Source organism: Rutilus rutilus (assembly GCF_951802725.1).
Source record: "Rutilus rutilus genome assembly, chromosome: 25".
NCBI classification, from domain to species: Eukaryota; Metazoa; Chordata; class Actinopteri; order Cypriniformes; family Leuciscidae; genus Rutilus; species Rutilus rutilus.
In genome coordinates, this window is record NC_140229.1 from 23,621,599 (window position 1) to 23,649,504 (window position 27,906).

Below are 27,906 nucleotides of genomic sequence, written 5' to 3' on the forward strand. Positions count from 1 at the left end.
TATCTTAACACTAGTCATTCTTTGCACTGCATAATTATTGCAGTTTCTGAGATATTCACTTTACATATGGTCAAAGTTCTAAAAATTTAGTTTGATTATCCACTTCAGACATTTTACTAACTATATGTACTGTACCTTTGCAAGTTCATGTCAACTAACTCTCATTAGAGTATTAGTAGACGGTCTGCTTAAAATCTGCAAACTCTTTATTTTGATGCTCCTCAACAGACATTATAGTAACTTTGCAACATGTCAACTTATTCTACTAACACCTACCAGTCTACTAATACTCTAATGAGAGTTAGTCTACATGTACTTGCAAAGTTACTCATAGAAGGAAGAATGCCTGAAGTGGACCATCGAAATAAAGTGTAACCATGTAAATTCTTGTTTCAAAGGAAATATTCTTTGTGTCACGTCACATCGTCCTCTTGGAAAAACTATATTGGCATTTCCTGAAAAAAAAAAAAAAAAAAAAAAAAAAAACGCCAGTGGTTGCAAGATAGCTGAAGAATAGAGTTCAAGTTTTCACTAAATTTAGGTTTTAGTTCTGCATTAGTTGCATCAGACATGCACTGCTGTCGCTTGTTTTCTGCTGGCTGTGTATTATGAGAATCCGCTTGTAATGCAACAACACTATAAAAAGTGTTCAGTTCACTTACTTACTCAAGTCAACTGATCACTTTTTACAGTGAATGTATTTGGTTTATAAAAGGTGGCTATATTGTTCAATAGATGTAAGAATAAAATCACCAGTTACACTTATGCAAATAAATGCAATAATGATAGTCAATGCTAGATGTTAAAACTTGAATCTGTTTTGTCTTGTTGACAAAGGCCATTTACACAAACTCCACCACCACTGTCTGGTTAAGCCACCATTCAGATGACTATAAAGCAGCAGTGCGAACTATAGCGGCTTTAGCTTTTGACATGTTTGAATCTGCCTTTTCCAATCCCATTCAGTTTATTTTAAATAAAAATTAAAGAAAATATTCGAAAAGTTGAAATAAAGGGTAACACTTTATTTCGATGGCCCACTTTAGACATTCTACTAACTACTGTATAAGTAACTTTGCAACTACATGTTAACTTATTCTACGAACCCCGAACCCTACCAGTCTACTAATACTCTACTAATACTCTAATGAGAGTTAGTAGACGTGCAGGTGCATCATTACTTTTAATCAACAGAATGTGTTAAAAGGACCATCAAAATAAAGTGAAACCACATTAAGTGCCTAATGGGTTTTTAATATACTTATAACTGAAACTGGATTTAGAGGTGGACTATAGGGACAACTAATGTCGCAATAAGGCAGCATCCATGACATTAATAAATAAATATGTTGCTATTATTGTATTCTGTTTCATTATGTACTGCAATACACTGAGGTGCAAATAGTATCTGCCACTTTTTTTCACTAAGTATAAATAACTATTGGCATCTAACTGTAACTTACATGTAGAGAAAATAGACTCTGCATTAAAATAAAGCCAGTAATATCTGATTAAAAGCAACGGTTGACTGAAAAACGACACAAGCCCACAAAGAGAGGAAGTACTATAGAGACTGTGTGGTTGTAGGCTTACAGAAAGTGGCATGTAAATGAGCACAGTGAAGTGAGAACTGACTGCGAGCTTTTTAATGTCTTATTGTTTGTTTTCCATGTAACTTACCACTGTCGTCCACCCACACGGGGCTATTCGAGAACATTTCCATAAAGAACAGACATGAAAAACACCAACAGAAAGAAAAATGTAAGAACAATAAACAGATTTGAATGTAAACTTTACCACAAATTGTTTTATATAAATAGTTCTGTCCATGTTCGGGTCTGTATGTTTTCCTAAACAATCTTATAGCAATAGTGAGTGAAAAACGGTGAGCAAACGGTGAGCGAACGGTGAGACAAATTTTCCACTTGTTTACGTTAACCCATTCACGTTAACCGTATGGAAATGCTACAGAATGCAGAATCAGCAATGCATCTTTTGTTGCTAACCTCTGACTATCACTATTTCTAATAGTGATATTTGCACATGAAGAAGCAGTTTCATTTGTAGACGACGGAACCAAAGACTTTAGATATACAAAGACAGTACACTCATATGGGAGAAAGTGCAATGCAAATATGGTGGAATAAGTCCCACATTTAAAATAAAAGAGCCAATCACCGGTTGCTATAAAAACAGTCAGTGTTCTGAGACACACACTGCGCATTTGCTGGACCACGCCTTTTTTTTTGGACATGATTTGAGTGTTTAGAAACTAAATTTATGAGACAGTTTCCGTCAGATTTCATTGGTGATTTCAAATATGAAATTTAATCATAAGCTTGGTGAACAGCTTTGGAGAATTTGATGTTTCCCCACAGAGATTCAAGAGCTGTGCTTGTTGAGAGGCGTTTCAAAGATGGCCGCCGAGTGAAATGACTTGCCTTTGGGGGCTTTGGCGGAACCAACCAGATCGCAAGTAAGACGCATATTAGCGTTTTTACTAACATCAAAGGTAAAATATATATTCCTATTGATAAGTATGTTGCTGAAGCCCCAACTTCATTAAATATCCAGGACCAACAAGCATGATGCCACGGGCTCAGGGTTTGGTTGACTAGCATCAGCACTGGTAGAAGAGGAATCTAGTATCAAAAAGTATGATTATTGCATCATTCGCTATATGCCAAATGCCTTTAATTTGTTTGTCTTTTCACCTGTAACCACATGAGATCTAGACAAAGACCTTCATTCAACTTACTGTGTGAGATGTGTGAGATATTCAAAAATATTTTATATAAAAGTTTGGGGTCAGTAAGATTAAGGCTGCATTTACGTAAAAAACCCAAAAAAAACAGTAAAACCGTAATAATGTGAAATATTATTATATTATATATATAATAAATTATATAGTCATATTATACGATTATATTATTACAATAAAAAAAAAATTCTATCTGAATACATTTTAAAATGTAATTTATTCCTGTGATCAAAGCTGAATTTTCAGCATCATTACTCCAATCTTCAGTGTCACATGATCCTTCAGAAATCATTCTAATATGAGGATTTGATGCTCAAGAAACATTTCTTATTATTATCAATACTGAAAACATAGTTGTGCTGTGCAATATTTTTGTGGAAACTGATACATTTTTAAAGGATTCTTTGATGAACAGAAAGTTCAAAAGAACCGCATTTATTTGAAATTAAAATCTTTTGTAATGATGTAGCATTTACCATTTACTTTACGGTCACTGACCACATTTTTCAATGGTAGTGTATGTCTGGTCAAAAATTTGATTACTTTATGAAACTTCCATGAAGTTAATTTGCAACTCTATGAATCTCTTAGATTTCTTGGTGCTCTCATTATTGTAGTAATTTTTAAACATAATATTTAGGGTTAAATACCAGTCTGATAGCAGTTAAATATTAAAGTGGTTTCTTTGTGCGGCCTACCAAACAAAGCCACATCACAGGAGCCACTAATTACTCTCCATTAAAAGTAGTTAAGTCACAGCAAAGGCACTTTGAGGAAGGAAGATACAAACGAATCTGACAAAATGCATCTGCTTTGATAGAGCTTATTCCAGATGATTCTTCAATCTTTCTTCTTGTTTTGATCTGTTTGCTTTGTACTGAATAACTGTGTATGATTATATTGTTTTGAAAGAGATTCAATAACACCTGAACTGATGCAGAGAGGAAGTGAAAGCTGGTCCGATGTCTATACCACATCTCAGAGTGCGACTGACGCAAGCCTTTAGCCCACGCATCTGAGACCAGTTTCTATTATTACCTCCCATTCAACGGAAATATTTACAATGACTCAGAAGCTCAATGACTCTTTTTTGTCAGAAAAAACAATGTCAGTGTCAACAAAAAACAATTAATTCAGTTTAAAGTCCCTTTTCTCTTTTACCTATTGAATTTAAACAAGACAAAGCTTGGGATTTATTCTGGATTTATGTTAAAACATAATGCAAACATAAAAAATAAAAATAAAACCTTTTATTTAGATCATCTGTACCCATACATCTGTATTTGTGTAGAGTATTATTGCCATTATAAACTAAATTCTTCTAGATATCCCCCTCTCGTATATATATATATACACTTTCTCTCTGTCAAAACAAAGTGCCATAATACATGACAAGCAATCACACTTCACAGCACTGAGAACAGGAGTCCCCTACACAGGAGACTTGAGTTGGTTTGGTTGACTACACACCTTCTTCTAGTCGATGCCGCCACCTGCTGTTGGAGACACATACTGCAAAAAAAAAAAAATAAAAAATAAATAAATATATAAATATATATAAAAGAGAGAGAAAAAAAGTGAACCTTCCAAACACAAAACAGAGAGACTTGTTTTGGCAAATTTAGTAAGGGGTGTTTATAGATGAAGTTTGAAACTGCATTTTTTCCTTTGTTTAATTGTTTTTATTCAAACAACATTGGACCCCTTTGACTTTGTGTGAAAAAAAAAAAAAAAAAAAAACATCTCCAATTTTTTATTTTATTTTTGTAATCCACGGCAGAAATTTTGAATATTTACGCTTAACTAAAAAAGAGAAATGCCTCTAAACAAAATAATGCAGAGCAGATAAAATACTTAAAATTATTTTATTTTTAATAATTATGTTTTGATTATTGCAATGTAACTGTTTTAAAGTCCCCCTGTAGTCAGTCATTTTATCCCTCAAAACTCATCTTTGATCACCAAAATTAAAATATTTAAACGTTTTTTCCTGTAAAAAAAAAAGTTGATGGACCCCATTGACTTCCATAGTAATTGTTTTTCCTACTATGGAAGTCAATGGGGTCCATCAACTGTTTGGTTACAGACATTTTTCAAAATATCTTCTTTTGTGTTCAGCAGAAAAAAGAAATTCTTACAGGTTTGAAACAACTTGAGGGTGAGTAAATGATGACAGAATTTTCATTTTTGGGTGAACTATCCCTTTAAAATAGCTTGAATGTAGTATTAGTATAAGCGGAGTATGAATATGCAAATTAGTCACGCCTCCACTCAGCCAACTCACTGAGGTAAACGCTGCACAATGGTATCGCTCTTTACAACGTCGGACACATAACGGTAATTAATATGATTAGCGTTTTGCTTGACTATGTTATCAAATATATATATTTTTTATTGATTGTGTATCAAAGAATAAGCAGACATAAAGGACAGAACAGAACTTCTACAGGAATGGAATTATATCAAATATATGTAAAGTTTCACACACACACAAATATATAGCCTACACAGAAGAAACATTATGCATCAGTGGTATTACCCCAAAAAATCTGCTCAATTACATTTATAGCCTTGGTTAATTGACACTTATCTTTTAAAAAGAGAGTCGTGCCATCATCCAACTGGGAGATTTTAATTTCTCTATCAAAGATGGATATACCTTCCAAGATTTGTTCATGGATAATACAAAAATAAATAAAAAGGGGGGAATTGGACAGCCCTGTCTGACACCGCGGGTAATGAAAAATCTCTTAGAACTATTGAAGCTAATTAAGACAGAGCTGCTAATATCTCTATTAAACATTTCAATAACATTACCAAAAAAAGTCACCAAAACCAAATAACTTGAGAGTCTGCAAAAGAAATCCATGCTCAAGGGTGTCAAAAGCTTTATAAAAGTGTAGGAAAAGAATAATGTCCAAATGATAGTCCAAAAGATCTAAAATAAATCTTATATTGTGCCAATCTTTTATAAAACCTGATAGCGTCTCTGCAACCAGTTTGACCTTTAATCTATTAACAAAAACCAAGGCTAACATTTTATAATCGATAGTCAGGAGCGTACTGGACACCAATTATCTATTAAAAGAGGGTCCTTGTCCGGTTTGGGAACAAGGGATATAACGCCTTGTTTCATTGATGCTGTCATTTCCTTTGAATCAATACATTCTTTATACATACAAAGCAATGGCTGTTTGATTATAGTTCCCAATAATGAATATAAAACTCAGCAGTTAATCCATCACTGCCTGGAGATTGTCCTTTCTTCATTGAGTGAAGCGCTATTCGAACTTCCTCAATAGTCAAACCAGAATCACAGAAGGCTTTGAAGTCAGTATCAATAACTGGAACATGAGCTTGAACCTTCTTTATAAAATTGTCGCAATTGTGTTTATCAAACACGGATGTGTAAATGTTTTTATAGAAGGCTGTGACAAAATTAGATATCAAATTAGGATCTGTGCAGTTGACACTATTAATATTAAGAACAGTCAGAGAATTTCGTTTGCAGTTCCTTTTCTCTAATGCAAAAAAATGACTAGAATTCACCTCTCCTTTTTCCAGCCCTTTAGCCCTGGACCTGACAAAGGCACATTTGCCAATATCTAGATATGCTTGATTCATTTGTAGATGTAACTCTCTTAATTCTAACTCCTCTTCCTGAGACAGATTACCTATCAATAAAGAATTTATTCTTTCCATTTGTTCAGTTATTTAATTTATTTTATTTTATATTTACTTCTTTTTACAGCTATTTGTCTAGCTCTGTATTTAAAAATTCCCATTTGGCTCTATTTCTCGTTATGAATTTGATCAGAAAACATATAATTCATAATTTTTTTATACTGTCATTGAAGATGTTATCATTTAAAAGACAATTATTAAATTTCCAATAACCACGTAACTTCGGACTCTCATCATTACAGCCTCATTTTAAAATGATTTGTTTGTGATCAGAAAGGGGGGCGAACGAATGAGATACACCTTTAACAAATTGCAGGGCTCATGATGAAACTAAACAGAAATCAATTCTAGATTTCAAAGACATGTTACCCTTTGACCAAGTAAAGTCTTGTGTGTCAGGATGAAAAAACGCCAAGGATCTGTGAGGGAGAGAGAAGAACATATTGATAAAATATTATTAGAATTATGATTAATATTGAGACATTCATTGCTTCTAGGAGGAAATCTGGCCAGTGTGTTATCTAAACATTCATTAAAATCACAGCCTAAAATTAGAAAGGAGCCCGGGTATTTATTATGCAATTCTGTCAATTTACAAGTAATTTGAGAAAATAATATTTTGTTAGCAGAGAGGGAATTGCAGCCATATAAATTGCAAATAATACAAGTTGAGTTATCTTGCTTTAGCGACATAATAATCCATCTGCCTTCACCTGAAGTTGTTACCTCCAGAATTTGCCCCTTAAATTTGTGCAAAAGAATTGAAACCCCAGGCTACTATTAGAACCATGGCTACAAAAAAAATTATTTCCCCATTGATTCTTCCAGAATTTAACATCCAACTCACAAGAGTGTGTTTCCTTAAGAAAACTTAAATCAGTTTCACAGCTTTTACAAAATAAAAAAATAGCTTTCCTCTTTACCACTTTACGCATACCTCTTACATTTAAGGACATAACAGAGAATGAACTAAACTTGAAATCCATAACAAGTAGAAAAAGACAAAAAGAAAGGATAAAGTATGTACCAACGACTGAAGAATTTGTACGGAAGCTTTACTTTAAAGGAAGGAATGATATATTTCTTTATTAAAAAAATGCCCAAAAGAACTGGCAAAATGTGCCATTAATCAGTGCTAACGAAAATCAAAACATATCAGACTAAACAAGAGTCAAGTCTAGAAATTAGCATTGAAGATTGGAACATTGATAAATCAGTCTCTGGCCAAATATGAGGCACTAATTTACCAGGGTAATCAGCTAAAACAAAATAGCTGAATACCACCTCAACCCGGAGAGAACAGAAGAATGCATACTTCACATTGGCGAAATCAAATCTCTTCCCGTCAATCAGAGCAAACGATCCACGGAAAGAAGCCCTTTTCCCTTTATCTCTGGCCTTCTTGACCAAGGGCCAAAGTTTTTCTCTTGCCACCCTGTCCTCTGGGGATAAGGCCTCAGTGAGTAGCTTGTTGTCACAGAGGAACTTACAACCTCTGGCAGCTTGCCAGACAGCATCTCGGTAATGACGAAGAGCAAACGGGATAATTATAGATCTGTATGTACCATCATTTCTCCACGGGCCGAGACGATGGGCGATATCCACTCTCACTGATGCCAGGTACCACCTTGCCGATGATATTGATTGCAACACGACGGGCATCCTCTCCATCCTTTTCATGTTCCCCGTGCAGCTTCAGCGTCCACCTCCAACTGTACCGCTTGCAATCTCCAACCTCTTCTTTCAAAGTTGTGTTCACCTGTTTAAGATCCTGGATCTCAGCAGACACGACTTTCAAAGCCTCCTTGTGAGCAGTCACCTCAGTAACAAGCTGATGTACGGTCGAATACAAGCTTTCAATTTGCTTTGCAGTAACGGCAGTTGTCTTGTCAATTGTTGACATTTTTTGGAAAATCTCATCGCGAAATTCACGAATGGCCGCCAAAGTTTCAGCGGACGTGTCATAACGCTAACTGGACTCGCACTTAGACTTTTTCAGACTGTGCCTTATGGGGGTGTCAGGAAGAGGAGTAGCAAGGAGATCACAAAGTTTGGGTTGAGAGTCAAACCATTTGTTCGTTGTCTCTTCCATCTTTGATGTGTTTTGGTTCTTGGATGAAAAGGAAGCTTCCAGGGTAACGTTACATGCACTTTGAACAGGATCCATCTTTTACTCAGGTGCAGGCACTGACATGGTAGCAACTGGAGCTTGTTTATGTTTTCATAGCTTGAGCTATGTTGGTTGTAATATCATCCAGCCTAAAACATTCCCGACGACACTTCAGAAACACCTCCTATCTCGCCGCCATCTTGGCCGAACCCCCTTCTAACAATCATCAGAAAGGCTTTGAACAACTCAGAACATCAATGGAGAAAGGCATACAGTTCATCATAACATCATAATATACGCCGTACCCGTTATATTGCTACATTTTTCATGTCAACAGAAAAATATAGCGGGATAACCTGGTATCTCTCGAGACCTGCTAGTTTGCTGTTGATGATATGCTAAAGCCCGTCGACACGTTGACCTGATTGGTTACAAGGTAGTTTGTGACATCAGAAACACCAGCGATTTCAAACGATGTCTTTGGTTTACTGCAGTTTTAAAGAGAAAATACTCAGCAATGGTGTTGACTGATGAATTTGCACTTAAAGCACATTAAAAACACCACATTACAAACTTGATTTTCACCACAGGGTGACTTTAAATAAATATAAACAAATACATAAAAATTTATCAAATTTGTGATAGGTCTACGATTACTTTTGAATAATGAATGATTATTTTATCAGCAATCACTTCACCATCACACATTTTTTTTATGATATAGGCCTATTGTTATCAATCAAAATGAAACCCCACACATAGACAACACAGAAAACACAGTCATACTATTATAGGCATATTACTCATTCTAAAAAAATGCTTCAGATTTCTGTTTAAAATTGTGGGTGTAGTGGCCCACTACATAACTATCTAACTGCACCAGTACTTGGAAAACGTGTGTATTGCAGCTAAGGCGGTCACTTAAACTCACAGGGCCTGAGACGGCCCTAATTACAGCAATTTGCAATTTGCTGAGACATCAACACCTTTTATTTCTTTGACGTCAACTGATGCAGGTCACTGTGTTTCCTCAGTACTCTCTCAAACAGAGATACGTAGTTTATGAACAAACATTAAAAACAAGCAGAAGACCATTGATCATTTCTTTGGCACAAGGATATGGATAATATTGTTACACCAGAAGGCAATATTAAAAAAGAAACAAAGTATTTTTGCACTGTGTGAGAAACCGACAGCGCTGCTCCATTGCTCCCTCCTCAGCCCTTGTAAAGTCCCTCAAAACAGACATTTTACAGGATTCACATCTCTGACAGGAAATGGAAAAAAAGCATGTCAGAAACCCCTGCCACGGTCGCCACTTAAAATAGCCGCTTCTCAAGACAAGTATAGCATCAAATAAAAGATACAATCCTATTAAAAGAACCAAGAAGGGCTAGAGATTCCTATACTTAAAACTCTTGTGAACTACTTAAGAGCACACCAAAACATCTGTTGATTTAACAAAATATGACTTTTATTTAACCAAATGTTTTTAAAGTAAGGTTAAACATGTACAGTAAGTCAGCATGAAATTAAATCTGACCCTATTTACTTCCTTGCACTACAGAACGTTGGACAATAAAATTACGTTACTTGCCGAGTATCTCGTTTACATTAATTGTGCTGCTGATCTGCTGATGGATCAGATGGTTTGAGGAATCGCTATGCTTACCTGTGAAGCAGATCTGTGACGCTCACTCTACGCTCCACTGATAGTAAGCATTTCCAACAAAGCTTATATCAGAAAAAATATGTCACTTAAGCAAGTAGGCCTATCACATCTGCGGCTGTGGTTCGAATTTTGTTCTGCCACGGGCTCTGTCACTTTCTCTCCACAGATCCAAGTTTCTATGTTTTTACAATAGGTGTAGGTGGTTCCCCTTAAGTTAACGAGGGTTGACGTTTACATTTGTCCATGTTAAATGCTAGTTAGCTTACTATTCCTAATTCTTAGCAACAACTATTTATTGTTGCTACAAGCCTCACTCACGCCATATCAGACCTTATTCCGTTTCAAAGTGGAACTCAACACTGTGTCTGGATCTACGTTATAGGTAACGCCATCAGTGTGACCAGTGTCTGAAGCATGTGTAAACACACAACAATTTCATTGGCCGACGACAGTCCATGATGTCACTACCAGAGCACCTGTGAGTACAAGAGAGCGCCTGCAATGGACATCATCAGCTGTTTGGTCTTCAGGATCCGTTTGTTTGTGTTAGCGCATGTGAAGGCATTTATCATGGATAAGCACTCTAAAAAGTTTTTCAGGAAGTGTATGCCACCGTGTGCCAGGTTTTTGACACCTGAGGACACACACTAAAGACTTGTGCATTATGTGTTTGGGTGAGGAGCATGTGCGTTCAGCTCTTGGGGGAGCTGAATGCGCCCAATGTGAGAGATTCACAATGAGGAAGCTCCATTCGCGCTTGGCCCAATTCTCAAGGAATGTGGGACAAACGTCTTGGGCACGGGCCCTGTGGTTGCTGAACAGCGTTGTTGGGTTCACAGGGCGAGCTGGCTGAGGAGTTCGAGAAAGGTATGTCTCTCGCATTCCTCAGTCACTAGTCAGGCCAGTGGTGCCTTGCACACAATGGCAGAGTTGCAGGCATACCAGGCAGACCTGCTTAAAGATTTGGATCAGGGGCAGGGATTGTCTCATGAAGCTGTCGCTGAGCTGCGCCACACCACAGATCTAGCACTCCGGGCCAACAAACAAATAGACGCTGCCATTAGTCGTTCAATGGTGGCCTCAATGAGGTATCTGAAGTTGAACTTGGCAGACATCAAGGAGAAGATGAGAAACGTTCTCCTTGATGCATGGGTCTTGCCCTCAGAGCTTTTTGCCGCGTCTATAATGATGGTAGTCGGGTTTAGTGAAGTGGGTGTGGTTGGCTGCTTTCAGGAAGTACATCACGTGCTGATCTAAATCTTCACCTGGGGGTCCTGGTCCATCACAGTCTGAGGACTGGAGGCAGGGTCAGAGGGAGAGTGCAGCCACTCGTGCTCCTTCTCCTTCGAGGAGTAGAGCACAGAGGAGGCAGGACGCTACGAGGAAGAGATCTTAGGGAAGTGATCGAAAGAAAGCAATTTGGTAAACAGGACCGAATCGCTGACCGAATCCCTCCTTGTTCTTGTCACTGGCCGGTGCTGATTGAATCAAGTATGGGTTATAGCAGGTCCTAGATGAGTGTGATAGAAGGGTTGCCTTCCCCAGGATTCTGGGGTCTTTAAGTAGGATAGATCCCCGGTGGCTCCCTTCTAGAAGAGACGGTATCGAGGGTTGTAGCTAGTGCTCCCTTTGGTAGGTCGCTCTTCAAGGTTGAGCCTCAACCGGATCCTGTAGAACTGTTGGTTAAATTGCCTTTTTAGCAGCTCTTCTTGTTATCAGACACGTGATAACGTGTTTAGGTGCTGGGAGCACCTAAACACTTTAGGTAATGGGAGTTTTTTTAGGTGCTGGGAGTCTTGGGACCCTGGACAATTTTGGGCAGTCCTTCTGGGTTAAGTGTATAGTAGAACCCTCCCCTACTATCAGAGTTTTAAAGTCCTCCACTCCATGTTGGAGCCTAAGCCGATTCCTTAAAACGTAGCAAGTAGAGGTTAATTTGCCTTTTTAGCAGCTCTTCTTGTTATCAGGCACCTTTGTAGGGTGCTGGGAGTCTTGTGGTCCTGGACTAGTCCAGGCAGGGTGCAAGCGCTTTCCCCTGATCGTTCTGGGGTAGTAGAGCTGAAACTCCCCTGCAGCTTCCCAGATGTTAGAGTTATTTGTAGCGAGGAGGGTGAATAGTTATTCTAAATGGAAACCCCCATGTTTGCTCCCTCTAGTGGTAGTGGTAGGTCAGGGTAGTGTATTGAAATCTGTCTCCCTGGGCCAGAATTCCCAAATAGCTGTGTCAAGCTAAAGAAGCTTAGAGCTCTGCTCCTGGGCCGTAGGTGGTTGAGGCTGGGCCTACAAGGAAGGGAGGTCCTTGTCACATATGAGGCATATGAGCTTGGGCAATGGTCGAGGGAATATTATCACTAGATGGTCTAGGGAGTCTGTGCCCTGTATGATTGATGCTTTGTATGATGTATACGCATGTTTTAGACACTGGTCACACTGATGATAGCATTCCCCAAAGCATCGATCCAGACGCAGTGCCTCGTTCCCCTTCTCAGGGAACCATGGTTACAGTCGTAATCTCAGACGTTTTCTGTATACAGACATGCAAGAGCGAACAACGTAAGCCTGGTATTCCCCACGAAATCTGACCAGACAACTCAAAATATAGCAGGCCATTTGAGATGCCAAACACCTTGCCTTGAAAGTAGATGAGAAATGAAAATTTTGTGGTGGAAATTTTAATTTTAATTTACAAATCTTTTAAATATAATTTTATTTTTATTATCCCAGCAACACGTTTTACATTGATATTACATATTTACTCCAGTAAGTGACAACAAATAAGCTTCTTCTATGTGTTATGAGTGAGTCATTGCATCGATTTGTACCAAAATGCAACAAGCCATATTATACTTTATTAAAATGTGTATATGTCACCAAAATCTATACTAAGTGGTTTCCTCACAAATGACAACAATATATATATATATTTTTCTGTTTTTCCTCATTCACTTGAGCAATGAACCAAACATGAAGATATGTTCAGTTTTGTGTTGATACTCTATTATACTCAAGTATCCTTATTAAAATGAAATACAGGCCCATGAAAAACATGTTACATCGGTGTTTTAGGAAAAAAGAGTGCAGAGGAGGACTTGCTACCAAAAATAGACAAACACATAGACAGACCACACTCCTTGAAAACACCACACTTTCCTGACCTTTCTTAAAACATCAACAGCATATGGCGGTGATGTTTGCCCCGTGTCTGAACAGGTCAACGCAATAGGCATCGCCCAATTGTGACCATCTAAGTCTACTTCCTCCTCATAGAAGGCTGAACTTATGCCGATCTCGCAGCCTCCGTGTGACTCTGTAATTACCTTTGAAGAGGCCCAGTAATGGGTGAGCGTTGGCGGCGACAAACCAACACCACATGCAACTTCCAGGAAGCTTATGCTACAGCTTTACCCACTTTCAGTGTTTAGAGAAATTCATCATATTGGTTTGCCAGTGACATGTTTGACTATTCAAGCTCTTTGGGCTACGTGTGACATAAATGTTTTGACTGGACATATAATTGAGAATTTGTGAAAAATCTTATATTAGATGACCAAACTGGACTTAAAACAAACTTTTGCCCACTATTATTGACATTTCTGTGGTCTGCTATTGTTTGTTCGTTTCTTTTTAGAGATGTTTGTCCCACAGAGGACATATTTTTCATGGCAAGTTTAACAGTATCCAGGAATTTTTCATGTACTGTATATATGGAATAGATTTCCGGGTGTACACCTACATGCATGATCTGACTTTTAAACATGAATATAAAAACAGCTAGCAAAAATAACAGTTTTAAATAATATGTTTTATTCTGTTCAATTATGTGACATGTATTAACTGTTGTCATTAAAGCTAAATGGCGAACCAAATACTTTTTTGCAGTGTATGCATATTTCATTAAAAGTATTATTTAATTTAATTAATTTTATGTCCTGGGGACGATTTTCTTTTTAACCAACCTTTTTATTTTTATTTATCCTTTATTTTACCAGGATAGTCCCATTGAGATATAAAGTCTCTTCTTCCAGGGAGTCCTGGCCAAAATGGCAGCACAAACAGTTTCACATAAACAACATACAAACATAAAACTCAGAATTAATAAAACCTTTATTATCTGAAGGTTCAAATTCCTTTTACAGATTGTATTGTTATACCCAGACATCCCATTTTAAACTATAAACATTCATCATAAAAAAAGAAGTTTAAATATTATGATCTAAAAAAGAGTGTGTATAGATCATATTTCTTTAAATTATTATTGTGTGGAAATGATTTATATAAATTTTTCCAAAAACTTTAGTCATCCCACTGCCATCATTTTCACCACAACAAACATATTTACTTGTGTAAGCTTGTAATAAAGCTTGTGTAAATTAGAAATTTGTAGAAATTAGAAATTACTACTTGAACAGTAATATTTTGTGTCATTTCAAATTAAACTATAACTTTATAAAATTTTGCACATGAAAATGTCACTTAATTGTATTTAGTACGCTAACCGAACGCAAGTCTGAGAAATTGGCCATTTATCTAAATGTTTTAAATGTAATTTCCATCATTAAATGCTATTAAATGCTATAATAAACAAATTACATAAACTGGTGAAAATGGATACATTTTATATACAGTAAAGGCCAAAAGTGATATCCGGAGAAGATATTTTTTTCAATATTTTAAATGCGAGGAAAGAATAAAACACTAAACTTTGTGAAGGTATTGTTAGGATTGTGTTGGTTTGGGTGTTTTGGTTTCTTTCTTTTCATTGGCAGGTTCTGTGATTGAGGCGTGATTGGAGTCCACCTGATGCTCGTCTTGGCTGTTATTTAACCTTGGTGCGAGAGTTTGTTGGGCGGCTGCTCTTTGTTGCTTGAGCAGTTTGCCAGAGCCATGCTCCAATTATGTGTTATTGTGTTTTGTTATAATAAATATTATGTTCAAATGTGATTCCGCTGTGTCGTCTCCCTTTATGTTACATCTTTGAGCCAGGTGTAACAGTATTTATCTGACAAAATGATTTGGCAAAACTACAGCTACAGGTTTTATTTTGCTATTCACACTGCAACAGTACAATCAGTTATTAATATTTTGTTGGTTCTCTCTTGTTTCTGCATGTGTTCATAATTTCTTTGTATGACAGCCTGGACAAAAATTTGGTGCATGTTTGGCATGTTTCATTGCGTTACCACAAACAAAACAGACTCCGAGCACAACTACGCAATGTGTTTACAAAATCTTTACAATTTCTTTTAATGATATTCAAATTAAGGGTGAAGAAGTCAATTTTCGTAGGTCAGACATCACTTTTGGCAACTACTGATATAAAATAGATATAGATAGATATGTGTTTCTCTATGACATCTTCTCTTGCCATAGGCAACACATTTTAACTGCACAAATCAACTAAACTAAACATTCACAGTTACGTAACAAGTGTGCCAAGTGTCTTTAAAGTTTCAGCATTGTGAAACAAGTATTCTCTCAGACAGAAAACTGCTCCCAAAGTAAACAGACTGCTGTGCCAGAGGTTTAGAGAGCCCGTGGAGCTGATTTGTGTGGTGTGGGGCTCCAGCTAGTTGTGGAGGATTTACTGTCGACCGCAACAGACTTCTCTCGATGAACACCCTTCTCCCACACACTGCCCCGGCAAATAGGCTTTTTGCTGGCCTTTTTCCCATGTTATTACTGCATACAGACTACCTTATAACACACTCATACACAAAGTGGTCTCTAATGTATGTCTGTGGGATTTTTATTTTATTTTATGTTTGTTTTATCATACAACAGCCAAAAAAAAAACAGGATCGTAAAGAAATAGCACACCTTTTCCTCTATAAGCTGTCACTCTTCAATGACGCCTGACTTAGTAAACATTACAAATAAACAGCCACAGTTAGTTTCTGCACGCCTGAGCTCTCCTGTTAGTCACTGTAAAACAAGATTTGTGTGGGAGGAATTTAAGTTTGTTCACATCTTTTTCTAAATTCCTAGAAATTCTGGGAAGATATTTCCACATAATGGTCATGCACACATTTTTATATAGTTGCTCATTTGTTTGGTCAAGTCTTTGAGGTTCTTTAGGTGACAAACATGGTTCAAAAACATATTTTATAAGGGCAGAACTTTTTTTGTATGTTCCCTTGGTGTTTACTTGTTTGAAGATTTCCCTGGCACATCTTGGATGCAGAAATGCTATTTGAATCCTATTCCTTGGACATTGTGTACAGAGTTTGGTTTTAATTTACTTAAAATATGCAGAAGCTGTGCAAATTATAATTACAAAAAATTATAAACATTATAAATATTATTTTTGACGTTACATCTTTTGCATACATAATTAACAAATAACAATATAAAATGAATTGTCTAAAAGCATGATTTATTCACTTATTACAAAATTATAAGGAACAATATGAATATTTTCCTTCAATAAAATAGCCCCTCTGTACAATATTTTCCTGTTCAAAACAAGCAAGTTTTGCAAGGGCTGTTTGAGCTTTTAGACATAATCATATAAACCATCTGAATTGGAGGTCAGCATACTTTATAATAAGTCATAAAATTATGAAGCTATGAAGTAATAGTGCACATTTGTGTATGTGTTAAACAAGAGATCATAACTTTTTAAAGCTCTCTGAGGTCTCATTCTCTTGGGAATTTCCATTTTTCTCAGTTGTTCCATTGGCATTCTGATATGAAATTTATGACTTCTATTCTCAATACGCTGTCTATCTGGTGGTAAATTCATTAACTAGGACTTTTACTGATAATCATTTTCCTCTTATGAAAAACGAACATTTACAGTTTTGTTTAATTGGACTTTTATTGCATGTACTGGTATGACCACATCTATTAAAACATTTTGTTCATTCTGCTATAGAAGAATGGCCTACTACATACAGAAATAGGCCAGTGGAGAACTTGACATGTTTAAAACAGCAACATTTTTCAAAAACAAGCATCTTATGACGTTGCTATACATTTCCTTACCTGGAAAAGTACATGAATATATACTTTCTGAATGGATTTTTCCTGTTACTACTAGTCACTCACATTTATTCCAAGCATCTAAGAGACATTTATACATAGTGTTGAAATTCCTCATTTGGTAAGAGAACTCATAGATTTAAATGTATTTCTCAATTTGTAACTAAAATGCTAGTTTGTGGATAAAATGTTGGCTGTACATTTTGTTATAGCACAATTAAATATTGAGACTTCTTGTGTCTGAAGAAAACCCACACTAAAAACCGAGCCCCAGACAGTTCCACATTTAGCGTATGGGACATTTGATTCTGTGTGAAGAATGAATGACTCACCCTACCATAATTATGATGAACATAATGTATGTATTTTTTAACATGAAAAACATGTTATAACATTTTACTTTTGTGCAAACTAAGTAAATACTTAGTGGAGATGTGGAGATATTTATTCTTTATGCATGTCCAACTTAAGCAGGTTCGATATTCCTGCCATTGATATATTGTGTGAGTGAGATATTTTCTTAGATTATCTATTGAAGAATGGATTTTCTCGTTTTTTATCTGATGCCAAAATGTCCTGATAACCCAAATAGCATTCAGTTTATGTAAATCTTACATATTCATCACTAAGGTCATAAACAAAAAAGTAATGACAGGTTCATGTCCCACCTTCTGAACAACATTTACTATAAATGGAAAGAATAGAAATGGAAAGAATACATTTTCAAGACACAACACCAACTGGCCACTGGTGTTCCACAGGGCTCAGTACTCTGACCTCTTTTGTTCTTCATTTATCCCAAATCATAAAATTACCACCTGTAAATTTAGCATTTTTAGATGATAAATAAGTCAGTAAAACATCATCCTATGTCTGCCAGACATTTCAGCCTGCCACCTAAAGCTGAACAAGTAGAAAACAGATGTATGGATGCTTGCCGTATGTTGACTACAAGAGCTTGATCAGTTTTGTGCTCTGGATAAGAACGAACCAGGTGCCTGAAATGTAAATAATAAAGTAAATGCTTTTTAAAGATAAAAATGAATAGAATTCAATGATGGAGGAACTTTTCTGGTTATAAAAATGTTTATAGCAAGAGTAAGACTTCATCACATCCCTTCTTAAAATCCATTTAAAGTGTGTAAATGTGTGTCCTTAGTAGAAAATGTTACACATTGAAACACATTGAAAATGTTTCCTTAGCAAAATCTTTCTCTAAAGTCTGAAATCAGGGGTGACCAGACAGACAAAAATAAAATAAAAAAACACCTAAGACTAGGTGTCTACATTTACAACATGCACCATTATGTCACATGGTGTGTTGCCTTTGGCAGAGTTTTAATAGTGTATGCGTGTTTGATGTATATGTGTTGACATGTTTAAGATAAAATTGCGCACATACTGAGCCTGACAAGCTGGATCCTGATTCTGGTTTTACATATGTGGTCTTAATGACCTTAAGGGAACTGAGCAGCAAAACAACAGTAAAGTTTTCTTAGAATGATTGACATTTTGTGGAGCTGGTTTTGAAAACCAAGTAACAGTAGACATGGACATGAACAGACAGTATTACATAATGGGCAACGATGTTTTTGTCCATGAGTAAGGCAAAAATGGTTTTAATACCACCCATAAACTCTGTTTTTACCCAAGAAAAAAATGATCGGTGAAACCTTAAGAGACTTTTAACAGGATATTTTAGTGTACATTTAAATGTTTTGAAGGATCCCTCCATATCCCACCCATTTACCCCATTCCCTAAGAAGTGTTTTTCCTCTTCAGCAAGTTCTTCAGATGTTTGTTTCCATGTTTATATTTTTTTATACTGGGAAACTACATACCATACCAATAAAGTGTCTCATAAAACTGGCAGCAAGCCATAACATGTCATATATTTTAATTGTTGACCAAACTCAACCAACATTGTTAAAAGAAAAGTATTTTAACAATAATTTCTTACAATAAAATTCTATATTCAGATTTTTTTTCTGTATTCAGAATGTTACTGTCAAATAAATGAAACTTAGTTCAAATTGATATGAGATAAATATTATATACAATAGATTATGCTATGAAGATAACAATGTCATGCTTCGTGTATCGTGGGGCAATTGTGTGTTTTGTGTGAATTTACCATTATGGTGATAAGTGTTTCCTTCAACTGGAAACATAAAACATTTTTTATTTTCAATTAATTTTCTTCGAACCAGCTCAATAGCGATACAGAGCACATTTAGTTGCATTGTCAGATAAAAAAAAAAAAAAAAAAAGGCTGTTTGTGTAAAAGTTAATTGCAATTTAGAGCAACAGCAAAATAAACCAGCAAATAATAAATAAAAGTGCTTAATATATTTATGCCACAGTGCATGCTGGGAAAAGTGGACATAGTAATAATTATGATTCTACAGTACAATGCTGTACAATGGCCTGGCCCTATACAGTGTATGTCAAACAAATAATGCAACTACTACAGTAAATTCAATTTTTTAAACTACATTTTTACAATATGACTTTACTACCTAGTTATCTTTTGTGACCTCTGTTGTAAGCTCATGAATGCCATACTTTAATAAATTACAGCTATAGTGCTATTATGGAAGTCATCATGTGCTAATTACCATGTTCTCCAGTATTTTCTGTTTGAAAATAATTCTTTTGACATATGAAAAATCTTCACATTGCACATATACATCAATGCAACATTCAATTGCTTTTTTTAACAAGTACGTTTAATGTAGTTTTGCGGTGAAATTAATGAGCTTGTTTTTTAATGATAGTGTTGACTTAATGTTGGCATGAATGAGATTAAATGTTGGCCTGGATGGACAAACTCACATTTCACAAGTCATTAAACTGAACAGTTACTTTTAGATGACCACAGCAATGGCACCTACAATAGTCCAGCGCTTAAATGACTGAAATTGGAAGTTAGAAAGTACTATAAGCATACTAGATACACTCAGATTAGTGGTTAAATGCCTTCATTGATGCTTTTATCTCCAACTGTTAGGGAAACGTGTCTAATACCTAATCTTTCCGAGGGGTACTTGGTACAGTTATCCGAGGTCTTAAAAAATGAATCATAAGCATTTTAACTATCATGCAGTTTTAATATAAAACATTTCATCAAATTCAATAAAAAAATGCACTGTTTATTTTCAAAATCCAGTTCCATTTTTTAATAACACCTATATAAGAAACTATAATAACAAATTATACTATGTTTATACAATGTTTAAATGTTTAGCAGTGCACTACTTGAAAATAAAGGTTCCAACAGGGGGGATTCGCAGTGAAGCCATTGAAGAACCATTTTGGGTTCACCAAACAACCTTTCAGTGAACAGTTCTTAAAAGAACCCTAGTGTTACGAACATATAAAAAAAAAATATTTTTATTTTTACCATAAATAACCTTTTGTGCAAAGGAAATGTTCTATGCATGTTAAACTTTCTTCATGGAACCATCTATGCCAATAAAGAACCTTTATTTTTAAGAGCGTTACGTTATTCCATTAGTGCTGATTAATAACAATAGCTGGTTTGTCAAATAAAAGACAAATGTGTCTTTATGAGTCAAGTAAAATATGAACGAATAATAGGATTGACTGTATAGCAGTATATACAAAATATCCCACATTATTGATCTTCTGATAGCACACTGTACAGTGTAGAGATATACTTAATTTTTGATGTGCCTGAGGCAAATAACTTCTTGTATGGTTTGTGAGACAGTAAAGAACAGCATCTTCTTCAATGGTTTTAACACACATTCTTCTCAACTGAGAGGATGTGTAAATTGTTCAAACATGTCTGGCCCATACAGATGCTTAGCCATGTGTGGAGGCGCCTCAAATCTGGACTAGTCACATGAGCGGAGGGGGATTGTTTAGTTTAGTTTTTATTCGCTTTGTCTTTTTCATTTATTTAGTTTCCTTCAATTAAATTGCTGCAGTGTTCATATAAACATAATAAAGTATTTTTTTTTCTGGAGCTTTAAAAGAAAGCAGAAAATAAGATCTGGGGCTGTAGAAGAAACATTTGGAGCTGTAGCCTTAAATCCAGGGCCCATTCACACCCCTGTTCGCCCGATTGCAAAAAACACAAACCAATAACAATAGAGACAAGTCAACAGGAAATGTTTTATGCATTTTGAGCTGTAACATTAAACACAACTCAATCCAATTATGTTTGTAGAACATAGCTTTTTTTTTTAGCTAATCATAACAAAATAAATTTTGACATTGCTATGCTAGTTTGAACAAAAGTCTTCAAAGCCTGTTGTGTCAATGACCATATGATAACCATTAAACAGTTGACCACATGATTATGATTTTTTATTTTTTTCAGTATTTAGAACATGTTCTTCTTATTGCACATCCATTACATAATATTACGTTTTTCCATTACACCAGAAGACAATTGGACAATTTAGGTACTTTTTAAGAATGATGCATGAATTGCCTTTACAAAAGAGGTGTTTTGGGCTGTCAAAAATGCCTCTCTTACAACATCTTATTCATGGTTACTCATGGAGTCTAATTATGAACTAAGCACTTGAGCTTTTTGAGACACCATTGAAAACCATCATGCCAGACAGGAAATGTACCTTCAATTATAGACTATTTCCATACTGGGTATGAAACGCTACAGACTGCGTAGGCGATACACTATTACTAACTGGCAGAAACTTAATAAGTTCAACGGTGCTCTGCATTCTTGCAGTTTCTAAATGTGAATAAATTGTCTACATGTATTATTGCTAAAATTCCTGTGTTCTGTCTCTGCACTTGTGATTGTTTAGATTTGTTGCAGTCAAACAAAGCAGTGACATGGATCCTCAGTCGCTTTTGAAGAAGTCAGCACAGTTCATTGAAACAGGAAGTATGGTTCTGTAGTCATGGTGGAAAATGGGGGTGGAAATCAAAATACATGTAGACTGTATAACATCCGAGCACACACAACCTGGGTAGAGACGTGTGGGATGAGAAAAAACAAAGACTTCTTGAAAGACATGTGCCATGTCACGTCTTTTTGACCAAAACACAACGATTTACTGTAAAAGATTAGGTTTTGAAGAGTTGTGGCTCTTAAATTGCAGTAGTATTACAGAAACAAATGACTTAGCAATGATAGTGTAAAATACAGTACTTTTGCATGTTGTTTACAGAATGGATCATACTGAACATTTCCATATTTAACATTGCATATTCAAAATAAATACTGAAAAATATAAGTTCAGACATTAGTAAAAAAATATTCTGAGGTTGTTTGTATTTAAATAATAGAAATAAATATAGTGTTATTTCTGTTGAATTCATCTACTTAAAGCTGCATTATGGAACTTTGGCCAATAAATTGGCATGCAAAGTGGCTCATTTTGGCACTTGTTTTTCGTGGATGAATTACATGGTTTGAGGATTCACTATGCTTAGCTGTAATTGCTATAGAGTGCAACAGTGCAATATTTTCACCTTTCATTTTTTCCCAGAGGGATTTTTAAAAGTCATTGGTAAAGAGTTATAAGCCATGGACCAAACCAATTAGGTAGGAAGTGAATCACCACATTACAAACTTTGATTTGAAGCCAAAAAGTATTTGAAAATCGCACAAGACTGTGTACTAAGCTCAAAGTATACTTTGGTTTTTATGTGTACATTAGGGTATGTGTACAGTGTTGGGGTAAGTTTCTTTTAAAAGTAATGCTTTACAATATAGTGTTAATCTCTAAAAAAGTAACTAATTTTGTCAAGTATAAAATATAAAGTAATGTGTTACGTTACTTTTTCTAATCTGGGCTGGGCTTGCTTGTTTGTGTTTTAATAATTTTTTTTTTTTTTTTTTTTTTTGCCAAATGTTAAGGTCCAAACATGTCTGGCCCATACAGATGCTTAGCCATGTGTGGAGGCGCCTCAAATCTGGACTAGTCACATAAGCGGAGGGGGATTGTTTAGTTTAGTTTTTATTCGTTTTGTCTTTTTCATTTATTTAGTTTCCTTCAATTAAATTGCTGCAGTGTTCATATAAACATAATAAAGTATTTTTTTCTGGAGCTTTAAAAGAAAGCAGAAAATAAGATCTGGGGCTGTAGAAGAAACATTTGGAGCTGTAGCCTTAAATCCAGGGCCCATTCACACCCCTGTTCGCCCGATTGCAAAAAACACAAACTAATAACAATAGAGACAAGTCTACAGGAAATGTTTTATGCATTTTGAGCTGTAACGTTAAACACAACTCAATCCAATTAACACATTCTGTTGACTATAAGTAAAGTTGCACCTACATGTCGACCAACTCTCATTAGAGTGTTAGTAGAGTATTAGTAGATTATTAGTAGCCTGGTAAGGTTAGGTGTTAGTAGAATAAGTTGACATGTAGTTTCAAAGTTACTTATACTCAGAAGAATGTCTGTTGAGGAGCATCATAATAAATAGTTTTCAGATATTAAGCAGACAGTCTACTTATACTTTGATGAGAGTTAGTTAACATGTAGTTGCAAAGTTACTTAGAGGTCAACAGAATGTTCAAAAGGGACCATCAAAATAAAGTGTTACCTTTTTTTATTGCGAAGAGTACCAATGCTCCAAAGTGAGGCAGGAAGTGACACTGATGGAATCCCGTGATCCATGCATTGCCCAACTAGTTCTTGGCCTCAACACTGGAAGGAAGTGGACTCCATCCACTGTTACAACAGGCTAAGCCAGCCCTTAATCACTGAGACATCATTGGCCATGTGCAGCAAGGGAGAAGAGGCCTTAGCCTTTGAGATAGTAACAACTCAATCTCAGTGCCGAAAACTTTTGGTTGAGGAGGTGTGCCGGCAAGAGCAAGCAACGAGATGCGTGCAAAGGCTATTTCCCAAGCAAAGAAAGGGCAGTGGATGAGATGGGAGGGAGTTGAGAGGCAAAAGTTCTTTTGGAAGGAGCTGTGGGGCATGGAAGCATCTCAAATTGTCCTGCCATTTCCAGTGAACCTCAGCCAATGGTACGGAGATGATCCTATTTGCCCAATTTGCTTATCTCAAGCAAACCTGAAGTAAGCTTGACACATGGCCACTATATGTGGAGGCACAACCAGGTGTCTTGTAGCGTCATTGGACTCCAGACGGACCTCCATCAACACCTTAACTCTTCCGTTATGTCTTCGTGCTCCAGTAAAGGAGTTTGTGGGGGAAGGGGCAAGGGAGGTCAAAGTGAAGACCCCAGATACTGGCCAGTAGGGTGAAGCTTGCGACTGGAAGTTTTTAGCCGACCTGAATCAGAGGCTTTGCTTCCCATCCTAAATTGCAGCTACCAATCTCAGACCAGACCTTGAGCTTTGGTCCTGCTCACTTCGCACTGTGTATATCACAGAGCTTACTGTGCCCTGGGAGGATGCTGTGGAGGAGGCCTGCGAACGTAAGAGCCTTAAGGATGCTGAGTTAGCAGCTGACGGGGAACAATGTGGCTGGAAAGCAAAGGTTTACCTGGTCAAAGTTGGCTGTTGAGGCTTTGGATAACAGTACATCTGTTATCAAAATTCTTAAAGATTTAGAAATTCGAGACCAGGCCCATCAGCTAGCTGTTAAGGCCAACACCAGTGCCGCTGAATAAGCAAGTCGATGGCTCTGGATTTAGAGGAGGAACTTTGGTTGGGCCCAGCAACAAGAGTGCAACAAGCAACAAGAGAGGAACAGAGTGGTGGACCCCAGATGTCGCCAATGAGCCATCTGGGCATACAGTGCATCCGGAAAGTACTCACAGCTCTTTACTTTTTCCACATTTTGTTATGTTACAGCCTTATTCCAGCCTTATTAAATTAATTATTTTCCTCAAAATTCTACAAACAATACCCCATAATGACAATGTGAAAGAAGTTTGTTTGAAATGTTTGCAAATGTATTAAACATAAAAAAAATCAAATAAAAAAATCAAATGTACATAAGTATTCACAGCCTTTGCTCAATACTTTGTTGATCACCTTTGGCACCAATAACAGCCTTTTTGAGTATGATGCTACAAGCTTGGCACACCTATTTTTGGGCACTTTCTCACATTCTTCTTCGCAGAACCTCTCAAGCTCCATCAGGTTGAATAGGGAGCATCGGTTCACAGTCATTTTCAGATCTCTGAAGAGATGTTCAATCGGGTTCAAGTCTGGGCTCTGGCTGGGCCACTCAAGGACATTCACAGAGTTGTCCCGTAGCCACTCTTTTGTTATCTTGGCTGTGTGCTTAGGGTCGTTGTCCTGTTGGAAGATAAACCTTCGCCCCAGTCTGAGGCTCAGAGCACTCATGAGCAGATTTTCATCAAGGATGTCTCCGTACATTGCTGCATTCATCTTTCCGTCGATCCTGACTAGTCTCCCAGTTCCTGCCGCTTAAAAAACATCCCCACAGCATGATGCTGCCACTACCATGCTTCAATGTAGGGATGGTATTGGCCATGTGATGAGCGGTGCATGGTTTCCTTCAGACATGACGCTTGCCATTAAGGCCAAAGAGTTCAATCCAGTTTTGTTTCAAATGGTCTGAGAGTTCTCAGGTGCCTTTTGGCAAACTCCAGGCGGGTTGTCATGTACCTTTTACTGAGGATTGACTTCCGACTGGCCACTCGACCATCTAGGCCTGATTGGTGGAGTGCTGCAGAGATGGTTGTTCTTCTGGAAGGTTCTTCTCTCTCCACAGAGAAACGCTGGAGCTCTGTCAGAGAGTGACCATCGGGTTCTCTCAGTTTGGCCGGGCAGCCAGCTCTAGGAAGAGATCTAGTGGTTCCAAACTTCTTCCATTTACAGATGATGGAGGCCACTGTGCTTATTGGGACCTTCAATGCTGCAGACATTTTTTCTGTACCCTTCCCCAGATCTGTGCCTCAATACAATCCTGTCTAGGAGGTCTACAGTATGCTAGTATACTAGGACTAGATGTTAGAATCCCTTGATATTCAGCAAGCGCTGTTGTTTGAGATGTCCTCTTTGGTGGGGTTGGATTGGGGGATGACCGCCTGGTGCCTTCAATACCCCAGCCTCATTGGGTGTTTCAGCCTTTTATCACAATACACCCTCACCCGAGGTTGGCCCACCACAGGCTGATCAGACCTGGGTGTGTGTCGCACCGGAGGCTCCATGAGGTCACTTTGGAGCCCATACAGTCTCCTTTTGCTTCAGCCACAGCCAGTGACTGCTTCGTTTCGGCAGCAGTTGCAAGGTCTTTGATGGTCTTCCGCTGAGCCTGTCCTCTGATTCCAACCTCCTTTAGTAGCCTTGTGGTGGAACTAGCTACAAAGCCCCTGCAGCCCACTTTCACTGGACTCACATTTATCTTCCAACACCGATCCTTTGCTTCCGCAGCCAAAACTGCATATCGCAACCTTTTCCTTTTAATTGCCTCATCGATGGCTTCCTCCCACGGGACTGTCAGTTCCACTATAAAGACACGTCAACAGGATTTGGACCAAAGGACCAGGTCTGGGCGCAGAATGGTCTCTGCAATTTCGGGTGGGAAGGTGAGCATCTGACTTAAGTCTACCCGCATTTCCCAGTCCCGGGCTGCGTTCAGTGGACATGAGTCTGGAGGTGATCGATTGGTCGACCATTTCTCCCCTTCCCAGATGAAGGATGTTGGTTGGCGGAAGGTAGTCTAGGCTTCCAGGGGCATGGCATTGATGGTTACCCTCTTACTCTCCAGTGTAACAGCCAGGCACTTCAGCACTTGGTTGTGGCGCCAGGTGTATCTTGCGTAAGGCTGGTCTTGCAGTCCACCAGGATGTGTTTCAGGGTTGGTGGTGCAAGACACTGGAGGCAGGCTGGATCCTCTCTAAACCAGAGATGTAGGTTGGTTGGAGAGGGCAGGACATCATATGTGGCTCTGATGGTAAAGTTCAGCATATTGGACTCCGTGTTCCACAGCTCGCTCCAAGTGATCTTCCTCCTCTCCACACCTTCCCACCTCATCCAGCAGCCTTGCTTGGCTTGGGACACCGCTCTGGCACACCTGTCCGCTTCCTCCTGGTGGCGCACCTCCTCAACCACCAGGCGCCAGCGTTCAGCTGGAGTAGCCTTCTACCATGTGGGTGTTGTTGCTCCCAGCCCTAGGCCACCTCTGCCTTGTTGGACTTGGCCCACTATGTCCCAGTGTCTCAGAGCGGACTTTGCCTGTGCCACTGCTACACCTGACCTCCACCTCCTCCCTGTGGCTAGGGCGGGAGCAGCCCCTCTGATGAAGGGATCCCAAGATTCTGTGAGGGTCATTTCAAGCCTTGCTTTAGAGCATTTGTACTCCTCCACCAGGCTTGAGATTGGCAGAGAGAGGGCTCCATTGCCGTACAGTCCTATGCTGCTGAGGCATCTGGGTAGTCCAAGCCACTTTATCATCTGCACATTCACCAATCGCTCCAACCGATTGGCATGGGATAGGGTGACCTCATAGATGGAAATTGGCCACATGAGGCGGGGCAGCAGTCCGAACTAAAGGCACCAGAGCTTCAACTTCCCTGGGAGAGCATTGCTGTTGATCTGCTTCAGGCCACTGATGGTATCCTGCTTGAGTTGTTCCACCTGTTCGGCATCTTTGAGATCTGTGTTGTACCACCGACCAAGGCTTTTGATGGGCTTCTCCAGGATAGTTTGTATCGGCTCGTCATTGATGTGGAACATCTCATTTATGATCTGGCCCTTGACAATGGAGATACTGGGGATTTGCAGCCCGCTCTTCAGACATTCCC

General features: G+C 37.8%; 1 protein-coding gene across 1 annotated transcript in view; it reads left to right on the forward strand.

Annotated features, from left to right (window-relative positions):
• Window positions 1–454: 454 nt before the first annotated feature.
• spp1 (secreted phosphoprotein 1) overlaps window positions 455–27,906 on the forward strand; it is a 38,155-nt gene continuing 10,703 nt past the window's right edge. Inside the window, exons 1-2 of the mRNA XM_084400241.1 lie at window positions 455–1,761; window positions 2,379–2,476. The gene's annotated coding sequence lies outside the window, so the exon portion shown is untranslated. The remainder of the gene's footprint in view (window positions 1,762–2,378; window positions 2,477–27,906) is intronic.